At 37.9% G+C, this 21,584-nt stretch overlaps 1 long non-coding RNA gene across 1 annotated transcript; it reads left to right on the top strand.

The window, feature by feature from the left end:
• Positions 1-843: 843 nt before the first annotated feature.
• Positions 844-21,096, top strand: LOC306650804. Its single transcript, XR_013761029.1, has 3 exons — positions 844-1,117; positions 7,735-7,964; positions 18,096-21,096. It is a non-coding gene; the product is annotated as an uncharacterized lncRNA (long non-coding RNA).
• The last annotated feature ends 488 nt before the right edge of the window (positions 21,097-21,584 follow it).

A 21,584-nucleotide genomic window follows, 5' to 3' on the forward strand; every position in this document is an offset into this window, starting at 1 on the left:
AAGTCTGTGTATTTATTTTTCACTCTTCCCCACCTACCATTTGATGATACTGTCTGAATTTACTCCCCATTTTTTTCATGTGTGTACCTCTTATTTTCCTTCCAGAAATCCAAGGGTTAATGTCAAAAAGGGCAAGGTTCATTGGGCAGCTGCTGCAGTGTTGCCTAGCAACGATCAGGGGCAGCTGAGAATTTCTGCAGAGAGGTCTTTGTGGAAAGATGGTCTGACTCAACCATTCGGGCAAAGTATAGAGCAAGTGAGATAATATATGTAAATGCCATTTATTAATTATAAAAACAAGGTTTGATTCCGTCTTACAGAATGTCGTATCCTTTTCCTTTACTATCAGGAATTTAAGTTTGCTTTAAGAAATTTCAGCTCCTTTTTGCTCCCCTCCCTTCTACAGTGGTTTGGTCCTCTTTCTCAGAACAGCATCCCCTTTTCGCCAATCCCCCACAGTGGTCTGACCCTGTCTTACAGATTACTAGGCCCTTACGTTCTTACTCTTCCCTCTTCCTCTTATCCGTCCCCATTGCAGAGTGGTTTGATGGCACCTTATAGAAAAGCATCCCTGTTCAGCCCCCTATACATGTCAGTGGTTTGATCCTGTCTGGAGAGCATCAGCATCTTTCCCCCTCCTGTCTCGCACCAATGATTTGATCCTGCGTCATTGAGCATCAGTTTCTTTTAGCCCCTCCCCCGGGGTCCACAGTGGTTTGATCCTACCTCACATACTGTTAGGTCCTTTCTGATTTCCCCTCCAGCATCACCACCACAAATGGTATGGTCCTTAGCATCAGGTCCTTTTTGTCCCCCCCCCAACTGGTCTTCTAAGCAGATTTGAAGCAGCTTCATCTCATTCCTGATTCATCCTGATCCCCTCAGTGGCTTGCTCCTGAATTAGCAATGTAAAACTGGCCCCAATGGGTTTTTTAAATGGTCAGAAGTTGCTCCTGATTAGTTCAAATCTTTTCTGACAAGAAAAAATATCAGCTCTGACCAGTTGAAATCTATTTTGAGCAGTTTAAAGCTAATTCTGCAGAGCTGGAGCCTGAGGTCGGTAAACCCAGGAAGATGGCTGAAGACTATGCTGATTCAAGCCAAAGCAAGGAACCAGGTACTTACAGAAGTCGAGCTGAGACCTAGGAAATAAAACAGATTGAATAAGGAAACATGAAAATAGAGGAGCTAGAGTCGATTCAGGGAAGGTTCAGAAAAGGTTAGTTTTGCCCAAAGTTTATTTTTATATATTTTTTGAGAGATGAGAGGCCATTTCAAGGCAGAAATGCAGGGTTTGGGGCTCTGTCTTGGTTTGTCTGGGAAGCAGTATGGGTGCTGACACCATCCAGTAGTATCATCTGACTGGAGCTCAGACTGGGTTGTATGTGGCCCCAGTGATTCCTACCTCTGCAAGCCAGCTCCTGGGGCCATTCTTTGTGTCTGACCTCACCTCAGGCTGAAATTTATAAAGTCCCAAAACATGAATCACAACTTTCCCACCCCCTTAGCTGTGCATGGTCATGATATTGTTCAACTATTTAGGGATGCTATTTAAGTTGGAAGGAGGTGATAAGTCAATCTTGAAAAGAAGAGCTAATTAAAATAGGTAAGACATGAAGGAAACAGTCAATTCATTAGAATGGAGTTGAGAGGTTTACTTTGCAATTCTTTAGAAAGATAGGTAAGAGATGGTGGCAGGTTGAGAACAGTCTCTAATCTCTCAACTGTGGGACTGGTTATAGATCTCCTTATGGTTTGTGGCCTGATGATGAAATTGGACTATGTTATCTGGTTTTCTCCCAGATGGTTGTGTTTTCGTTCTTTGTAGGAACTGCAGTGTGAAGGGTGGGGGACTGGAAAACCTGGAGTATGAAAAATGAAATTTTCATACACTGTAAACATTTCTAATTTGTGTAAAATGTCTGCAGTGGGACAGTGGGCAGGGCAGATGCTTTGATGACGAGTGACATAATACTGCAAGATTGAGGGTGGGGTTGGAGCTCTGTTTGGTGCATTATGTCTCAACATCTTTTCTGCAGAAGGATATGGCTGTAAGGTGAAAAAGAAAGGTTTCCTAGAATGACATAAAAACTCGGCTGTGTGGGAGGGAACCTGATCCTTTTCTGATAGAACACGACTTGAGAGCCTGTTAGTTGAAATATGTCTTTTAGGATGATGGCTTCAGTTAGCCACTATTTCTCAAGAGGGAGAATGGTGGCCATTTTAGTCAAGGCAGTTGAATGGCACCTCCAAATGTTGAGGTAGGGAAAAAAATCAGAAGATCTGGAGTCAGATAACTCAGCCTTTGAGTCCTGGCTCTGCTATTTTGCCATATGGACTTTGAACAAACTAAACTCTCAGAGACTTGTTTGTCTTATTTATAAAATAATTTTAATATCATCTGCTCTAAAAGATAAGAACCTTAGAGGTTAGTGCCTTTTGGAGCAAAGTAGCTGCCATTCACATTTTTGTTTGATCAAACTGAATTGTGATAGGGATTATTTGTGTGTGTGGGGGGGAGGGAGCAATGCATAATTTAGCTTGATAAAGAAACTTTCTTCTTAAATTTCCAACAGGATGTCCTCCAAATGATGCTACTTGAACTGTTTGGAGGAATGCAGGAGAAATAGTTTATTGAAATACTTTATAACTGTAATGTGAATAATTGTTTTTATAATGATATGTTTGTTGATTATCATTAAAGTAGCACACAGAAAGCCACAGCATAAAATGTCTTTCAGTGTTGCAGACTCAAAGAATCTCTGATTCCAGATTCACTTCTTGCCCTACTTCACCCTGGACCCGTGGCTTCCAGAGGCCCTGACATGTGTTATGCAGCATCATAGACCACAGTGACCCAAGGTGGGAGGTGGCAGTGTGGATCGTGTCAGAAATATAGGCGTGAACATGGTTGGGTATTATAGTCTCTTCTTTGGCCATAGATATATTGGAGCTATCTTATTGCAAGACAAGCCTACATTACCTCACCTGGATTCTGTTGCCCTCCCTGAAAATAATATGATCAGGTAAAGGAGCAACAGGAAGGGCAATGAGGTAGGCCTTCAAGAATGTGGAGATCCTGTTTCTTCCATTCATAAATGAGGGGGATGTAAGCCAGACTAGGCAGTACAGCTTCAGCTTGAAAAATTTAAATTTCAATATAATTTTGGCTAAAATAGCCCCATTGGGGTGTCAAGTCCTGGAATCAGATTTATGGACTGGGAAACATGACCTTTTTTGATAGGGTCACTTGATGAATACATGTAGATAGGTGATGGTTATAATATACCTGTATTATAGCAAGAAACATGGCAAAGATGTTTATTTTAATGATATCCTGGTGAACAGAATGGAGAAAGCATGAGATGGAACATTTTTTCTTTAGTTGGATTCTGAAACAGGAATTTTTAAAGAAAGTCCTATATTTATTGAGCACTTACTATGTACCAGATATTGTGCTAAGTACGTTTTGTGTGTTATTCATTTAATCCTCATAACAACCCTATGAATTGTGTATTATTAATTCCATTATACACATGAGGGAACCATTTACAAATGGTGTGAATTATTGCTTCTGTTTCTCTGGAGTAGAAGTATGGATGATAAGGGCACATCCCCTAGAGGAGTCAACAGAATTATTTAGATACATGTTTTTCCAAAGACCACAGGCCTTTTCCCCATTTTAGTTTCTGTCTTAGGAGGCTCACCCCTCCTGGTACCTCTGACATTTTGTGAGTCTTGTGATTGATGTGAATGGATGATTGAAAGGTCTCTCCCATGTAATAAGACTGGAAAAAGGTTAAGCTTTGCTATTGTAAAGAGAGGTCCGTGGTGGTAGGCCATAGGGCTTCTGTATCTGGTTCTTCATGATTTCAACATTGTAATTAAAGTCTTGGATAGAGACGTAGAAAAGTATGTTCATCAAGTGTTAAAAGAGAACTGGAATGGGAGGCAAAGTAAAATGCTGCATAGCAGAACCAGGAATCTAAGAAGGTGGTTCAAATTTAACAAAATAAATTTGAGAATAAACATGACATCTTGTTTTAGTTTCATAAAACAAATGGAAAATTTGCAACTCTACAGGATGGGTACATGTTTAATGTGGCTACCAAAACGTTAATGGAAACTCAGGCTGCATAAATAATAGCATAGAGTCTAGAATGAAGGAGGTGATTATTCTGCTCTTTTCTGAGTTTGTAGAACCTCACCTCAAGTCCTGTACTCAGTTATGGTAGTTGTCTTTTAGAGAGGGTCAGAGGTAAAGATTAAGAAGAGAAACCTGCCATAAAGAAAATATGCTACACATTCACAATGGAGTATTACTCAGCCTTAAAGAATGAAATTATGGCATTTGCAGGTAAATGGATGGAGCTGGAGAATATCATGCTAAGCAAAATAAGCCAATCCCAAAGAACCAAAGGATGAATGTTTTCTCTGACATGTGGATGCTAATTCACAGTAAGGGGGCTGGGGTAGGGAAGAATAGAGGTACTTAGGATTAGGTAGAGGGGAGTGAAGGGAGGGGAGGGGGATATCGGGGTAGGAAGGATAGTAGGATGAATTGGGCATTATTACCCTATGTACATATATAACTATATAACCGGTGGGATTCTACATCATGTACAACCAGAAGAGTGAGATGTTATACTCCATTTTTATATGATGTGTCTAAATACGTTTTACTGTCATGTATAACTTATTAGAACAAATAAAAAAAGATTATGAAATGAAAAAAAAAGAAGAGACTCCTGGAAGATGAAGTAATTGCTACCTTCTTGTATCTTTACATCTGTCATGAGAAAGAGGATTTTATCTGTATGGTTTGATGACAAGGAACAGGATTAGCATTATTGAGTGGAAGTTGCAGCAAAGCTGAGTAAAGATGAAATGAGCTGTTAGAAGAGAATTAGCACCTTTTCATTGGAAGCATTTAAGCAGAAGCTGGTTGACTATGTGTATTACTGACTTTAGTATCCTATAAGATTTCAGTGCAGTCTTAATCCCCCAATTCAGTAGATGGAGAATTACCATGGGCATTTCTTGAGTGTTCTTTGTCTGATTGATAGAGAAGGTGATGATCAGGAAGGAGAGGTATACAGTGAACCTTGATAGTAAGTAGTGAGTTCAAAAGTACACTTGGGTTAGCTGGTGTGACGCAGCCAAGGATGATGGTGAAGGAAGACAACATTAACAAAGTGCCCAGTATATGCCTGGGGCTTTTACACACATTATTTCTTAATTTTCATCACAGTTGGGTGAATTATGTGTTATAAGCCCCCCTTTTTTTGCAGTTGAGAAAACTGAGGCTCAGAATGAGTAAGTGACTTGCCCAAGGTCATGCCACTGGTAACTGACCTTGGGGGCAGACATCAGAAGCCTCCCTAGGGTAATATGTATGTCACAGAATTTTTGCTTTTACCTGATCACTTCTCCAGTTGAGTAAAGAACTGGTATTGCCAGCGGCGAGTCAGGACTGTGTGGACAAGTGCGTCATGCTGGGCTGGGTGCCTGGAGTAGATGAGAATATCATGAAGATATATGATCAGCCTCTAGTCCAGCAGGTCCTGGAGGATGGTGTTGGACAGCAGCTGAGCTATTACACAGGCTAAATGGCATGAGTGTTTATTCATAATGTCTGTACCTTATACAGAACGCTGTCTTCCATAGACTCTCAGAGTGGCACATCTGTGAGAGGACATTGAGATCTTTTCTTTTTTTTTTTTAAGATCAGGAAACTGTGGTCTTGAGAGGGAAAGGGACTTCTCCAACTTCTTCTACTTAATAATTTTGTCCCTGATACTGCCAAAAATTTATTTTTTTAAATGTAATCTAGAAAATTCAGGATTAGAGCCTCTTAGAGAAGGTTTTTTATTCAGGAGGGACAGATTCCCCTGTAAGACTTGCTACTCTGTTTCAGAGCTGTAACATAGATATGTAATGTTGTGGTTTCTTATTTTCTCCCTGTTATAGATGTCAGCATAATAAAAATGGGAAGTTGTTTAACTTCTTTGGATCTCAAATTCCATACTTATAGAAATGGAAATAATTGTTTGTTTGTAGCCCTGGGGAGTTTGAGGTGTCTGCAAAGTCCAGGTGCACAGATCCAGGGACGGTAAAACTCAGAAGAAGACCCTACCTGGATGTAGAGATTTGAGGATTAACAGCCAATGGGAAGATATGTAAAGCCACATGCATGGTTAACATTGCCTAGGTGGAGGGACTTCTACATGATAGCCCTTCATGTATTTGAGATTGATAGTCATGTTATCCTGATGATTCAGTTCTCTAAGTTTGCTATCTCTAGATACTAAACTCCAGGCTTAACATCTTTGATACTTCTGCATTTGTCTTGGATTTCAGCCTCTTCATCAGCTAAGTTGTCCTTTTGAGGATATATCATATTTTGGTTTTGTCACTCTTGATGTGTGGTGCTTTAAACCTAAACATGGTACTACTATTATGGGATGGAGGAAGAATAAGACCATCACCTTCTTTATTATGGATACTATACTCTTATTGATGTGTCCCAGGATTTCACTAGTTGGTTTTTAGTGTCTTCCTCACCACAGACTCATATGTATTGTTGACTAAACCTCCTAAGTCTTTTAGCAGGTTCTACTGATAAGCTATATTATTTTCTCCCAATCATTATGAAATAGTGATGGAATGTGGCAGTGATTCTCAGACTTTAAAGTGCTTTAACTTCACCTGGAAGAATAGGTAAAAATGCAGATTCTGGGCTAATCTATATTTTGAATTATTTTATTTTATATTTTCAGCATCATATCAATCCCCTGAAGTGCTTTTATTATATAGAAATGGTTAACATAATATGACCATTCTCTAAGTTTGTTTTATAATTCTCTTATAGTTTAGAGTATTTTTTCAGGTTCTCAGAGGCTTGTGTATTTTTTAATTACATCTATTGATATTTACCATGTTAGAATTTTGAACAGACTTTAAAAAAATTTCTAATTTTAGAACAAAAATAATAAACCCCAAAATGTGTTAATATAAATACATACCTTTTAGTGGAAACTAATTGTATTTTTCCAAAGGAAATATATTTTATGAGTGGAGTTGTTTCACTTTTTAAAAATTGTCTTTAACACTTACTTACTAAAAGAGTTGGATTCTCATATCTCCTCAGTCTTTAGCTGAATCATGCGTCATATGGCCTCTGGAAAATTTCACTCCTGAGATAATGAGAGTGAAAGAAATCAAATAACTTCTTAGCAGCAGGTCATTTGACCCTGTGAGTCACCTGAAAGGCTCCTTGGACCCTTGGAGGTCTTTGGACCACATTGCTAAATTTTCTAAAATAGTGATTGAGGATGTCACACTTTGGGATAGAGATTGGCTTTAGCACCTACTACCTACTCCATTTAAAAAATCCTGATTTTTTACACCAAAAGACAAGTATTGTATGATTCTCCTTATGTGAACTACCCCAAATTGTCAACCTCAAAGGGACAGAAATTAAAATAGTGGTCACCAGAGGCAGGAGGATGGAAGATGGTGGGTCAATTTGAGTACAATTTGAGTTTGGTAAGATGAAAACATCCTGGAGTTGGATGGTGGTGAATGGCTGCAGAACAATGAGAAAGTACTAAATGCCACTAAACAGGGTTAAGATGGTAAATTTTCTGTCATGCATATTGTCTCACAATTTTTAAAACCCAAAACACAAATGCAGATTGTGGGTACTCGGTCACTAATCTTTTGATTCAATAGGTCTGCAGTGAGGCACTTCAGGTGACTCTGATGCAGGTCGTCCTTGACAATGCTCTGAGAACTGTCATGCTGTCACGCGGAGAGCACTGCGTCCTGCCCATCTTCATTCCTGGCAATTAACTAGCCCCTATGCTGCCCTGCTCACTGCAGAATGCAGCCGGAAATGGCTGTAGGAGGTCTGCAGCTCCATCTCATTTCCTGATTTCCAACACCTGGATTTCATGGAAAAGGTAAGACCTTTCCCCCTTGCTTTTGCATGTTTTGGAAGTTTCTTAGATGAACTCTGGAACTGGCTCATCTGTATTTAGAGGGGCACTTCATGGGGAGCAAAAATGGCGAAGAGTGGTCAAGAGATTGGTTGGTGATGTAATTGCTATGATACAACATCTATCAAACTAAATTTCAGGTTGTATTAAATAGATATTTTTGCAGAATACTAAAGCCTTAAGAATAGAAGAAAATGTGGGTAGATATATGAGTTCATCTTTGTATAGGCGTAATACATGATATAACAAAGGAAAGGGATTATATATTTGAAGAAATAAAAACCAAAGCCTGTAAATCTAAAAACATGAACAAAATTAAAGAACAATTAATAGACTGGAAAATTGGTCGATAACATGAAAAATACAGTCATTCCTCCTTCGTGGATTCTATATTTGCAAATTGGTCTGCTCACTAAAATGTATTTGTAAACCCAAGGTCAATCAATACTCAGGACAGTTTCCTAGTCACTTGTAGATATCCACAAAGTGGCAAAATATTTGCATTGCCCACTGTGCGTGTTTCTGGCTGAGGCCCACTTCTGCCTTTTGTTTCAGTTTTCATATTGTAAATAAGTAACCTTTGCACAGTCTGATTAGTACCACGTTTTCCACATATTTGTTGATTTTGCTGCTTAAAATTCCCATGCCAAATGTAGTGCTATCTGGTGTTTCTAATCTTAGAGAAACGACATGTGTTCAATAAGTTTCAGCTGCTGACTGTGATTTAAATGTTAATGAATCAATAATTTATTATTATTATTATTATTATTATTATTATTTGAGATGGGATCTTGTATTGTGTTGGCCAGGATGGTCTTGAATCCTCCAATCCTGCTTTAGGTGGCTGAGTATCTGGGATTACAGGTGAGCATTTCCATGCCCAGCCTATAATATATACTAAATAAGGTGCCTTTAAACAGAAACACATGTAAACAAGGTTGTGTATTGACTGGTTAATGAAAAGGTGACCAGAGGCTTGCAGGAAACTAATTCTGCACTTCCCCAGGGCTATTGCTCAGTATTCACTAATTCAATGTTTGCTGTGATTTGTTAAAACATAATCAATTATGAATAAAAAGACTTAGTTGGATATAATCATACATGGTATATAATTGTATAATATTAATTGTTTATGATCATATTACCATCTAACATACTGAATATATAAAGTACATGTACATTGATAAGGAGACAGTAAATCTCAAAAATTGGCAAGGGAAATATAAAGGTAATTTGCAAAGTAAAAACCCATGCATATTAACATGAATGTAAAACATTTCCATTTTTGTAGTAATAAAGAAAATAAAATTGAAGTAACAATGGCCATGTCATTATTGTTGCCTATCAAATTAGAAAAACATAAAAAAGACTTAATACTCTCCTGGGGAGAGTGCAGTGAGGTGGTCATTCTTGCACACTGCCTGTGGATTAAATCAGTACTTTGTTTTAGGAAGTAGTCTGGTGGTCTATATCAACAACTCTAAAAAGGTTAATATCTTATGACTCAGAAATTCAACTCTAAGAATGTCTCCTGAGGAAAGAGATTCAGATAAAGATTTATGTGCCTTCAATATAACATTATTTGTAAAAACAAAAATGGGAATCAAAATAGGAATGTCTAAGACTAGGGGAATGAATATATTATGGATGGAAACAGGATGAAAGATTTATAAAACCATTAAAGATACTTTAAAGAACAGTGAATGACATGGGAAAAATTCATGATTTAATTGAAATAAAGCACATTGTAAGATATATGATTAAATGAAATTATGGTAAAATGACACAAAAATAAATCAACTTGAAAACAAATGTTTATTGGCGAGTAAAGCACATTTTATTGTATGTTTTTAACTTTTTACCAGTTGTTGTGGTCCCCTACCCTGCTTCTTGGTAACCATTCCTTTAATCTTATTCAGTTAGGCATATTTTAGGAGGTGGGACAATACATCAGAATAGGAAATGGGGTATTACTGGAATGGACCAGACCAGGAAGAGCAGAATTTGTGGAGAAAGGAATGATCCATATATACTTGGGTGAAAAGAGGTAAGGTATGCAGGATTTTGGAAATCTTCAAGAAGAAAGTGATATTTGAACTGAGTCATAAAGGATTTGTAGGCTTTTAGGTGTAAAATTCAGGGTAGTTCTTGACCTTCTTAGCTTTTAAATGTCAATGATGCCACCCTTGACTATAAGGTCAGTGCATTTGAGAGGTACTAAAAGTAATTCTCCTTTGGGGTGACTGTACCTGGAATTTTCTAGTGCTTTTTCTCAGAGTTCAGGAAGTTGTCATATTCTTATGCTCTGATCTTGAGATCAATAGAGGATAGACACACAGAAACATTTCAAGAATTCTATAGCATTTTGTTGAGTGAGGTATATAATGTGGAAAATAGATTAAGGGCGGTGGAATAGTGGGTAGATATTGGGGAGAGAAGGAAAAAGAAACATATATTTGGTCTTTTTAATTTTAACTAATGTACTGAACAATCCCATGAAGTAGGCAATGATTCCAATTTTGCAGAGGAGAAGTAATGAGGACCTAAAGGGTGATGGGGTAGTGGAGGTAGCAAGAAGTAGATGTATGCAGAAATAAAATTGGAAAAAGCTGCAGCATAGGGGTGGGGATTGTTAATTGGCATTAACTGGAATGCACAGATAACCATTGGGAGTCTTAGTTCACAGTGTTGTGTCAAAGTTAGATGAAACAAGGGCTATGATAGTGCTCTGTAAATTGAAGAGTTCAATGCCAATGGGGGATGCCCAGAAGCTTTGAGTCTGGGCAACCTGGGAGGATGGAAAGGCTATTAATGGAAGCAGGGACTCAGAAGAGTATTTGGGGGGGAAGGTAATATTCCCAAATTCTTTAACACCTCCCCTATAATGGTACATCCTATTGTCTTCCACTATAGTGAATACAGGTTTTCTCTTTCTCTTTCCATTTATATATATATATATATATATATATATATATATATATATATATATATATACACACACACACATATGTGTAAAATATTGTAGAATATTTGTCATATAAAATTATAATTATATAATGTATATTTTATATTATATATAATTTCTGGATGCATACACTATCTCTGGTAGAATACACAAGAAACTTTATTGTGATTGCCCCTAGAGAAGGGATCTGATCAAAGTGGGAATGAACACAACTTTCATTTTGTAGCTGCTGACTGTATAGCATGTGCATGCTACCTACTTCTAAAAAGAAAATCACAAAACAGATTAGAAAAACCTCATATGCACCCATTATATTTCCATCTTCTGTACTTTAATGTCAAAATGTCCCCTGTGTCCTATGTCCTTACATGTTCATAAAGCTTTTCCATGGCCATTCTAACTCATATCCTATCCTTTCTGATCACTTGGTGTAGGAGCCAGTGGGAAGAAAGAAATGGAATTAGCAAGTATACACTATTACTGGAGAAAGGAAGAATGTTAGGTAAAGTAGTACCTTTGCATCAAGAGAGGGTTTCTAATTTACGTATTTCTTCATACTTGAAAATATTTATTTACATTGTAACAAAAAGAGACTTTTACACTTGTTTGTGGGTGGAGGAGAAGCTTGCAGAGAGGAGAGAGAAGTTGAAGATAAAAGAAAGGAAACAGTCATAAGTAGGCTTAGCAAAACTATTGGCTATGTTGAAATAAAGTTTTAAATGAATGTGTTTCTATAGACTTGTTCAGAAATGTTTCTGAAAGCCTGAAAAGCCCTTTATAAGTTCCCAGATGCAAGAACAGTCCTCTCTGTGGCCATTTCCAACAGTAGCTCTTCACAGTGACACTTTTGGGGTCTGCTGAGCTCTATCAGATATTCATTCCGCTGAGCTCTATCAGATATTCATTCCACAAAATTTGAATGACAGAGCACAGCAAGGAGTTGTGTGACTTCATTTAATGTACTAACTTCACATGCAAAAAGAGAAAGTTGTTGTGAGAATAAGGGTGCTTTGGTACAGGTTTTGTGATGGATTCGGGTCTAAGTGTTGTGGATTCTAACAGAGCCGATATAGTGCTTGGTTCCCAGTAGGTGTTCAGTAAGTGTTTGTGACGTAATTCGTTTATTGAGCACCTCCTATCAATCAAGCACTGTGCTAGGCTCTGGGACCACACAGATAAATTAGACAAGGTCCTTCTCCTTGAGGTGCTTAGGTCTAGGGAAATAAGTTTTATGACAGAGGTATGAACAGGCATAGGAGAGGACCTACCCAGGAAACAGAACCAAGTTGCAGTGTGTTGACGGTTGAGTGTGGGAAGAGGATTTGAGGAAAGTGAATATAGACTATTTGTTCAGAAACCTTGGTTAAGAAGGAGAGAGAGCAGAGAAGTAAGATTGAGGGACCGCTTCTTGAATGATGAGAGATATGAGCATATTATTGTAGAGAGGAGAAAGAACCATCAAAGAGGGAAGGGGTGAAGATTCAGAAGTTAGATCTCTGAGGATATAAAAGGAGATAGAAGCAGAAGCTGGCCAAGAACTCCAGGAAAAAAATTGATGCAGGACACAGAACTCTCCTGAAGCAGGGGATCATGAATTTTTAAGTGCCATCAAGTCAAAATGTAGCTAAGTTATGGAAAGGATAGTGATTGAAATAATGGACTGTAGGACCTAGGCCTATCAGAGAAGATAATTATGCTTGAAGGGACTGATAAATTGGGAGAAATCAGGAGATCAAAGAATAGGAATAGCAAAGTCAAGGAAGTAAAAGTCCTTAGTAGAAAAAAAAAGTAGCCAAAGAGTGTGATATACAAATTTAAGATTACGGAGGTGGAGCAGTTTCAAGGCAATGAAAACACCTTGGATGTGGATAACTAAAGTGTAGGAACAGGTCACTGGTGTTGAGTTATGGAAGCGGAGCTCCATAGTTAATGATGTTCATGTTCCTCCATGATCATATAAAGAGTTGCATCGGGAGTCAAAGGTTCAATTTATGTTTGGGAGAAACCAAGAAGTAAGATGTTGGTGATGAGATGCATTAGCAGGGAAGGCTAGTCTATTAGTTTTCAACCCCTTACCTTCCAGGACACAAAATAGGTGAGGGAAGCTGTGTTGTGTGTCTGTGAGCTTAGTTTCTCCTCTTCAAAAGGCTTCTAAGGGAATGAGATGGCAGATGTAGGCTGCATGAGATGTTTGACTTGTGACTGTGGAGTCTAGCCTGTGCCAGTAGCACCAGCTGTGTAGAGGACTAGCCAGCAGGATAAGGCAGTACAGTGTCTGTGGCTAGCTGGTAACATGCAACTCCTCAGAAGCAACGAGAAGTGTAAGGATGAGGAGGAACTGAATCACACAAAGGAGATGGAAACAACATGTTCTAGGCTGAGTAATTCCCCAGAAAGTGTGGTAAGCTGCTGGTCTGTCCATGTATTTCCATGGTCTTTACAAGAACAGTAGTGAGTAATAACATATGAAACAGTTTATCTCACTGATGCCGTGAGAGGAATGTCAGGCAGTGGGGCCAAGTTATCCTCATGTCCAGCAGAGCTTTTGAGGTACAAGTGTGGTTACCAATTGGTTCCAGAGTTTAGATCTTGGTAGGGGAGGTATCTCAGAGGAAGAATAGTGACAGGTAGCCACTCCCATCTTGGGAATTACCTGTGAGGAAAACATAGAAAAATTAGGGAATGGCTCCAAGAAGCTCCAAGATGCCTTTTCACAGTAACAAAAATAACAAGAAGAAATAACAATTATGGTGATGATGACAGAGACTGATACTTAAGTAGCACTCTATGTAAGGTACTGTTTTAAGCACTTTTATGCATATTAGTTCTTTCAATACTTAGAACAATAATACTATGTAGATACTTCTACTAGTTCATTTTCCATTGCTATCATAAAATACATGAGGCAGGATACTTTATAAATCAAAGAGGTTAATTCTGGCTCATGTTTCAGGAGGTATATGGTTGAGGGGCTTTGCTGGTCAGGTCCTAAGATGGAGCAGAACATCACATAGCAAGAGACAGGAAGCACATGTTTATCTGTGTGTCTGGTTTCTCTCCCTCTTCTTGTTAATTCACCAGGATTCAACCATGGGGGCTCCATCCTAATGACCTTGTCTAAACTTAATTACCTCCCAAAGGCCCCACCTTTAAATGCCATATTTGGATTAATTTTCCATCCTCTTAATACCTTACAATGGGGATTAAATGTGAACATATGAAGCCTTGGGACACACTCAAACCACATCTAAACCATGGCAGTACTAATATCCTCATTTTCCTAAGAAAAAGACACAGTGTTACAATTCCCATGGTCTATCCTGCTTTACCCCTACTGCTTTAATTAATAGCATGGGTTTGGTGTGTGAAGGAGAATAAGACACTGATACCTGAGTGAGTCTTTGGAGATTGTTTTGGTCACATGGTGTAGACCATTTCTGTGGAAATCCAGTATTGCTCTGAAGCAAACTTCACATAAGGAGAAGCCTTCACGAAGGTTTTGTGTGATCTCAAATTATAATTATGTAGATGTATGCTTGTAAAAGTCAACTATCCCTGGAAGGTAACACAAGGAACTTTTAACAGTGTTTTTCACTAGCAAAGTTAACTGACTTTAAAGCTGCGTATACTCTTTGTGACATGTTAAAATTGTTTACTATTTGTGTATGTTACTCTTTAAAATAAAGAAAAAAAACTCCAAAACCTTCAAATCATATAGTCAAAGTGCATAAATTTCTAAATACTCTTCTGAAAAGTCTGCTTTCCCTTGCCCATTTCTCCCCAAACATTAATACTCGATACTCACAACAAGACAACAGGCAGGGGAAGGGAACTTATCAGGAGAGAATCTTACTATTGCAATTTCCCCCATGTCTTCTGAGAAATCTTATTGTGTCTTTAAAACCTTCTCAATAGGTCCATAACAAACCTCAAAAGTGTACATTCTGTATTTTGTATTTCACATAGAGATAAACATAGGCATTTGCCACTATTCCTACCCATTGCTTTATTAGAATGGGTTATGACTATGATTGGGTTCAGGTGGATGTTTGTTTAAACAAAAACATCCTAATTTAATTACTTTGAGGGACCTAAAGCAAAGAAAAGTCATGTTTGTGTCTGGTCATTCAAGAGTTTTTTGCACCATTGGGATTCATTGCAAATTGTATTTTAATATTAGACCTCCACATAATTCTTGCTGTGTATGCACTGGCCTGTCTTTGCCTGTGCCCCTTTATCTTACCAATTGCCATCTTGCCTCTTCCCTCAAGATCATATACTACCCACTTCCTGAAAATGAAAATCTTTTCTGGGTTTAGCCTTCCTACATAGCCTAGAGCCTCTTTCTATTTCCAGCTCAATCTCTCCCCCTCATTTCCAATTGTTAGTCTGTGGAAATTGTTTATTATAGTTAAGTTTCAAGGTGACTTAAAAGATCTCTAAGGTCACTTCCTGCTCTATAAATAGTCTTTGGTTCACTTGAAGGAAGTATTTTACATTCTAAAGGGAAAACTTCCCTGTTGGGCCTCCTTCTCCACTTTAGGATTTATGGTGTCCAGGATTGAATATACCTTTTCCAAAGGCAGCCCAGGGAATTCACAATGCTTAAAGTAACAGTGAAATGTCTAGTCTCAAAGAGGCTGATGTTTGGGAGGAGGCCTTCCTAGCTTCCTTCACATTCATCTGCCCTTGTAAACAGCTATTCTTTGCCATAGGCAAAGGCTATGCCATCAGCTAGGTTTTGCCATAGGCAAAGAATTGGACCAACAAAACAGAAACACTATCATTCTTGTGAGGCATTCTTTGAGATCTCTCCCACCCCAATATTACCTTTGTCTTTTTGAGGTTACCTCCCAGAGTAGGCTTGCTCAGTCTAGCTACATGTAGATTATAGCCACATTGTTGAAAAGGCCTCCAACACGTGGACTGTATAAAGTCACTGGGCTGTTGAATTAGTGGGTTCTTCTGACTCCAGGTCTTCAGTTGAGAACTTACCTCATGCATTTGCACTGCCCCCATACTGGTTGCTGCTGACCTCAGAATCATCTTGAGAATTCTAGGAAAATCAAACCCTTATGTTTTGCCCTGAGGCAAAACTCTGTCCCTCTTATTACCTTAAGTGCCTGATTTCCATTAACCACTTTCTTTTTTTTTTCCTAGTGAAAATTAATACCATATTGAAGGAAGATAAAGTCACATGGTCTCCAGTCCCAGTGCCAGTATAAGACTTTGACTGATACGTAGTGGAAGGCAAAAGACAGGAAGAACAGCTCTCTGACACTGTAGAGTGGATCTCTACCAGCAAGCACACTGTACCCTAGGCCAGGGGTCCTGGATCTGAAGTACCATTCCAATTCAGGCTGGGTTGGAAGGGATTTCTTGTTGGAAGGATGGAACATTTTTTTAAATAGAGCCCTCTCTGTCTTCTTTTCTAAGCAGATAGCATGACAAGGAAAGGGAGCAGAAGGCTCTGGTAGGATCTAGAAATGACATTCTCTCCTCTCCCCAGCTCCAAAAGGAATCCAGTTTTGTTCTAGCTCAGAGTCTGTTTGGCTCCTGGTGTCAACCATAATTGACATCACCAGCAAAATCCTTCAGATGAATGAGTCACACCATCCAAAGTAGGCTCTATGGGTCATCGTATTAACCCCTTCTCTTTTCCCTGCCCCTAGCTCCTATGCAGGATTATACTTGAAACAAGCTCTTAACTACTGAACTTGTTGGGACTTGTCAGAAAAAGCTCTAGGATTATTATTTCTATTTCCACCCAGGGAAACTAGACTGCAAAAAAAGCAAAATAATTGGAGATTCAGTTTTACTTGCCAGCCTGGCTACAGATAGGGTTAGGTTTGAGCTGTCAACTTCCCAGAAAACATAACTGAACACAGAGAGAAAACAGTTAAGATAAAAGAGTGATAACAGAATGAAGCCTTCGAATAGGTCACCTGAGTTGTGAAGCTTCTGGTGTTTTCCTAATACCTTCTAGCTACATGAATATTTCACTTCTGACAAGGTTTTCCTCCCTAAGATCTGTAGGCTCCAACTCACTTCTTATTCCTGGTTCCTAGCAGCTCCATGAGCTTGGGAATATGTTCACACACATATATACACACTGTGAATGCTAAGAGCTAAAAACTCCTGATAACAGGCATTGAAGGATATTTCTCCTTCAGTCATAACTATCCAAGGTAATTTTAATGTGGGTATGTCTATATAGAAAGGAATTAAATATCTGATGATGGCTTTGGAATTACAGCTAATTTTCATTTTAATGATTATGACTGTGGATTACAGTTGGTAGCAGACTCTCAGAAATAATCACATGGGGTCCTTTGGTCATTCCTGGGAGGGAACACAGCTTTACAGGAGTGGTATGAAATCTAGTAGATGACTGATGATATTGATAGTGAGGCTGACATGGTGGGAATGCAGGTATATTATTCTTTTGCATCTTTATATGTATTAGAGTTTTGCTAGTTATTGACAATATACTGGTGATATTGAGTATGCTTAAAATAAAATTATGCTGTGTAAAAAGGAGAAAAGAGAAAAAGACTGTTGGAAAAGGAGAACATTATTTTTAAAACCCAGGTGGAAAATTAAAAGAAAAAAGGAGGAAAGAAGAAAACATTAAAAGCTATCAAGGGTGAAAAGAGGAATAAGAGTGAAACTAGAAGGAAAACTAAAGTGAAAAAGGAAGCACATGTAAAAAAGAGGAAATGATTTTCGAAAGTTAGGTGAGTGAAAATATACAAGGAAGGGGACATGTCAAAGGAACATAAGAGCCAATCCTAAAAAACTATCAGTGGCCAAAGTTGGAACAATTAGAGCAGCAAAATAAATAATTGGTACTGAATTCTAAACCTTAATTTGGATATTTGCCACTTTCCAAGAGGTGGAGCATAATCCTTCCATCCCAAGCCTGGTCAATGGCTTGCTTCCATAGAGTACAGTACAAAAAAGGGGAAAAAGTAACTTCATAGTGGAGAAACTTGGTAAATATGCCTCAACCAAGTGATCAAGGTTAACATCAGTAGTGATAAATCATGTTGATACTATGTACCCTTGTTTTGATGTGATGAGAGGAGCACTTCACCTCTGTTTTTTCCCTCCAAAACACATTACCTCAGTCAAATCATGAGAAAAACCATTGGAAAAATCCCGTTTAAGAGACATTCTACAAATACCTGACTGGTACTCCTCAAAACTGGCAAGGTCATCAAAAATAAGGAAAGTCTGAGAAACTGTCCGAGCCAAGAAGAACCTAAGAAGACATGACAAGTAAGTGTAATATGGTATCTTGGATGGGATCCTGGAACACAAAAATGACATTTGGTAAATTCTGAGGACATCTGAATAAAGTATGGACTTTAGTAAAAATTATAAATAATAAAAAGTATATATCAGAATAAGTTCACTAATTTTAACAAATGTAAAATATTAATGAAAGATGTTCATAGTAGGGAAAACTGGGTGGTATTGAAAAGGGTGTTGTGTTTATTGAATACTTTGTACTGTCTTCAACTTTTCTATAAACCTAAAACTATTCCAAAATAAAGATACTATTTAAATAATGTGAAACATGATATACTAAGAGGAGAAAGTTTTTTTTAAAAAATTGAAGGAAAATAACGCAGAAAAGGATAAGCTATATAAGAAAAATCAGTGTAAAATTCTAAAAAATATCCCTAGCCCCTGACATAACCCCTGAAAAACAAACAAGTAAAACAATTAAAATCCAAAACCCAAGGAAAGAAAAATGGGAAATTAAAAAATGGGAAAAAAAACTGGAAAAGAAAAATTAAAAAAAAAAAACTACAAATAAAAAAGGAACAAAACCACCCCAAACTCCACAAAACATAAAACAACAAAGCAAAAAAGAAAAACCAAAAAATAAAATCCCAGAACCCCCAAAAATAAAAGAATTTCTCTAAACAGAAAAACAAACTGCCATAAAAACAGAACATTAAAAAAAAAAGAGATGGAATGAAAAGTGAAAGGGGAAAAATACTCAAACACTGAAAAGGATATAAAAAAACTTAATGGATAAAAGGCATAATTAAAAAAGTAAAAATAACAATAACAACAAAAACAAAGGAAAGGGGAAAACCTAGTAAGTTTTAAAAAAAGTTTGCATGAGATAAGATGTGATTTGCTTTCCTTGGTTAGGTGTATGGACTGGGAGAGTAGTACCCACAAAATACAGCTGTCCACACTGCCCTTTGGGAGCTGTTGGAAGGAATGAAAAGGGCATGTTATTGTAACATAGGCAGACAGGCATTTAAGTGGCTCATTACCACCATATTAACTTTTTCCCATGTGAGTCTGGGAAGCTGACTGTTTTACTCAAAGCCCTTGAGCCTTGTTTTATTTTACCAGGGTCTCAGAGATAAACATTTATTGATGGGCCAGGTCTAAGGTCTGTATTGGACTGTGCCTGTCCAGGGGGAGATACTGGTTTCTTTTTCAAAAGTTTGTTATGAATGAAGACAGTTTGTAGCTGGGCCACAGTTAAGGGACTACTAGGTAATTCTTCTAGTACTTTGCTAAGTTAGGTCCTGAAAGTTGCTAGCTACCAATTTAACCAGGAGCCAGAGACAGTCTTTGGCATTGGCTTAAAAAAAGTATGTTTCCTACCTATGTAAAGGGGTACAGATTGGGATTATCCCAGCTACAATCCCAAATAGTAGCAATCCCAACCAGTGGCAGTTCCAAAAAGCAGAAATCTCAAAGGGATTTGGGTTTGGTATTATACTACATTGTGTGGTTTATTTGGTTAGTATTAGTTGTTCTGTCTTTAAAATTATTGGTTTAAGGGCTGGGGTTATAGCTCAGTGGTAGAGCACTTGCCTAGCATGTGTGGGGCACTGGGTTCAATTCTCACTACCACATAAAAATAAATAAATAAAATAAAGGTATTGTGTCCATCTACAACTAAAAAATATTTTTAAAATAATTATTTGTTTAAGATGACATTAAAATCCATTTAGATGATCATGTTTAGTCTTGATTGAGTGATAGAGAGTGGTGACTAGGATGAAACATTTTCCCAATATTCTTCATTAGTCAAGTCACCACAAGTAGGATCATTGAATATTGATGACAATGATACTTGGGTGGACATTTTGACACATGGTTTGTTCGTCTGGCCTTTATCTGGCTAGAAGCGATAGCAATAGATACTTATAGTGATAGGAAAATTTGGGGCACATATCTCCCACAAATCACATAAGTGCATGGCCAGAAGCTAAAGGTCTTTATACTTCCAGTGACCTTGTACTCCTTCTTGGTCCTGGTGCTTGCTTTCTGGGCTTGTCACCTGGAGTGGTGACAGTACTTCGGGGCAAATAGAACATATCATAATAATGCCATTGTCCTGCTGATGAGCCATATGCAGAAAATGAGTTCACATGCCCACAGGATAAAAATACTGATGGGAGGAAGGATTATGAGATCTAGATTGCAGTCCTAGGATTTATTCCTGGCTCAATCCCCATATGAACAAAGTGATTACAGGTGAGTCACTTAACCTTTCTGCTTCCTGTACACAATGTGCTTACCTTTCAGAAATGTGTGATTTTTCCCCTCATGGTGAAAATTTGAATTGAAAAATATAAATATATAGTGGAAAAATGATTGCCTATTAAATCAGGAACAAGGTAATTTGAAGTTACCATAACAAAACAGGATGAGGTATTCATCACAAGCCAGTTTCTTTTTCCATGTTCTGCCATGTGCTGCTTTCCTTTTCTAATTTGATCTTTACCCTACATTCAAGCTCAACCATCCTGTTTTATGCATTGTCCATGATATAACACTTCAGTGGCATATTCAGTGGGTTCACAAGGTTAGGGTCAGAAGAGACCTTGGATTGAGTGGTGATATCCTGCAGAATATTAGACTGCACTAGTGATTTTCATACACCACAAATTTCCCCCAAAACATTGAGGCATCACATAGGGCTGCCAACTTATATTTTATTAATTAAGGACTTTATAAAACAATAATTATCATCATCATCATCATTTAATAAAAGAAGAGATATTCTAACATCTAAAAGTAGAAAGGAGGGGCTGGGAATGTGGTTCAGTGGTAGAGTGCTTGCCTAGCACAAATGAGGCACTGGGTTTGATCCTCAGCACCACATAAAAATGAATAAATAAAATAAAGGTATTGCGTCCATCTACAATTAATTTTTTTTAAAAAGTAGAAAGCATATAATATCAAAATTAAAAGTTATTTAAACATTTAACTTTATAAAATAATCACTACATAGTCCTTGCTTTTCTCACTTTTCCTTGGGACTAGTGAAATGTTCATTATTAACTGATCATTTGAAAACCATCCCCACTAGGTATTGGTTCTAGTCTTGACTTTGCCACTAATTTACTCTGGGGACATCTTACTGCCCCTAGTTTGCGACCTCAGTTTTCTTATCTCTAAAATAGGGACAATTAGATCTGATGCAATCCAAGCTCTTTTTCAGCTCTAATGTTCAGGATACTGTGACTCCTAGAGTTGTTTTTAGTTCTTAGAATCTGAATCTGTGTTGGAAAAAAATTCACTTATAATTACAGAACTCCAAATCAAGTAGGGCTCAATTCACATTCCTGGCATGC

The sequence above is a fragment of the Sciurus vulgaris genome (assembly GCF_902686455.1).
Source record: "Sciurus vulgaris genome assembly, chromosome: X".
Lineage (NCBI taxonomy): Eukaryota > Metazoa > Chordata > Mammalia > Rodentia > Sciuridae > Sciurus > Sciurus vulgaris.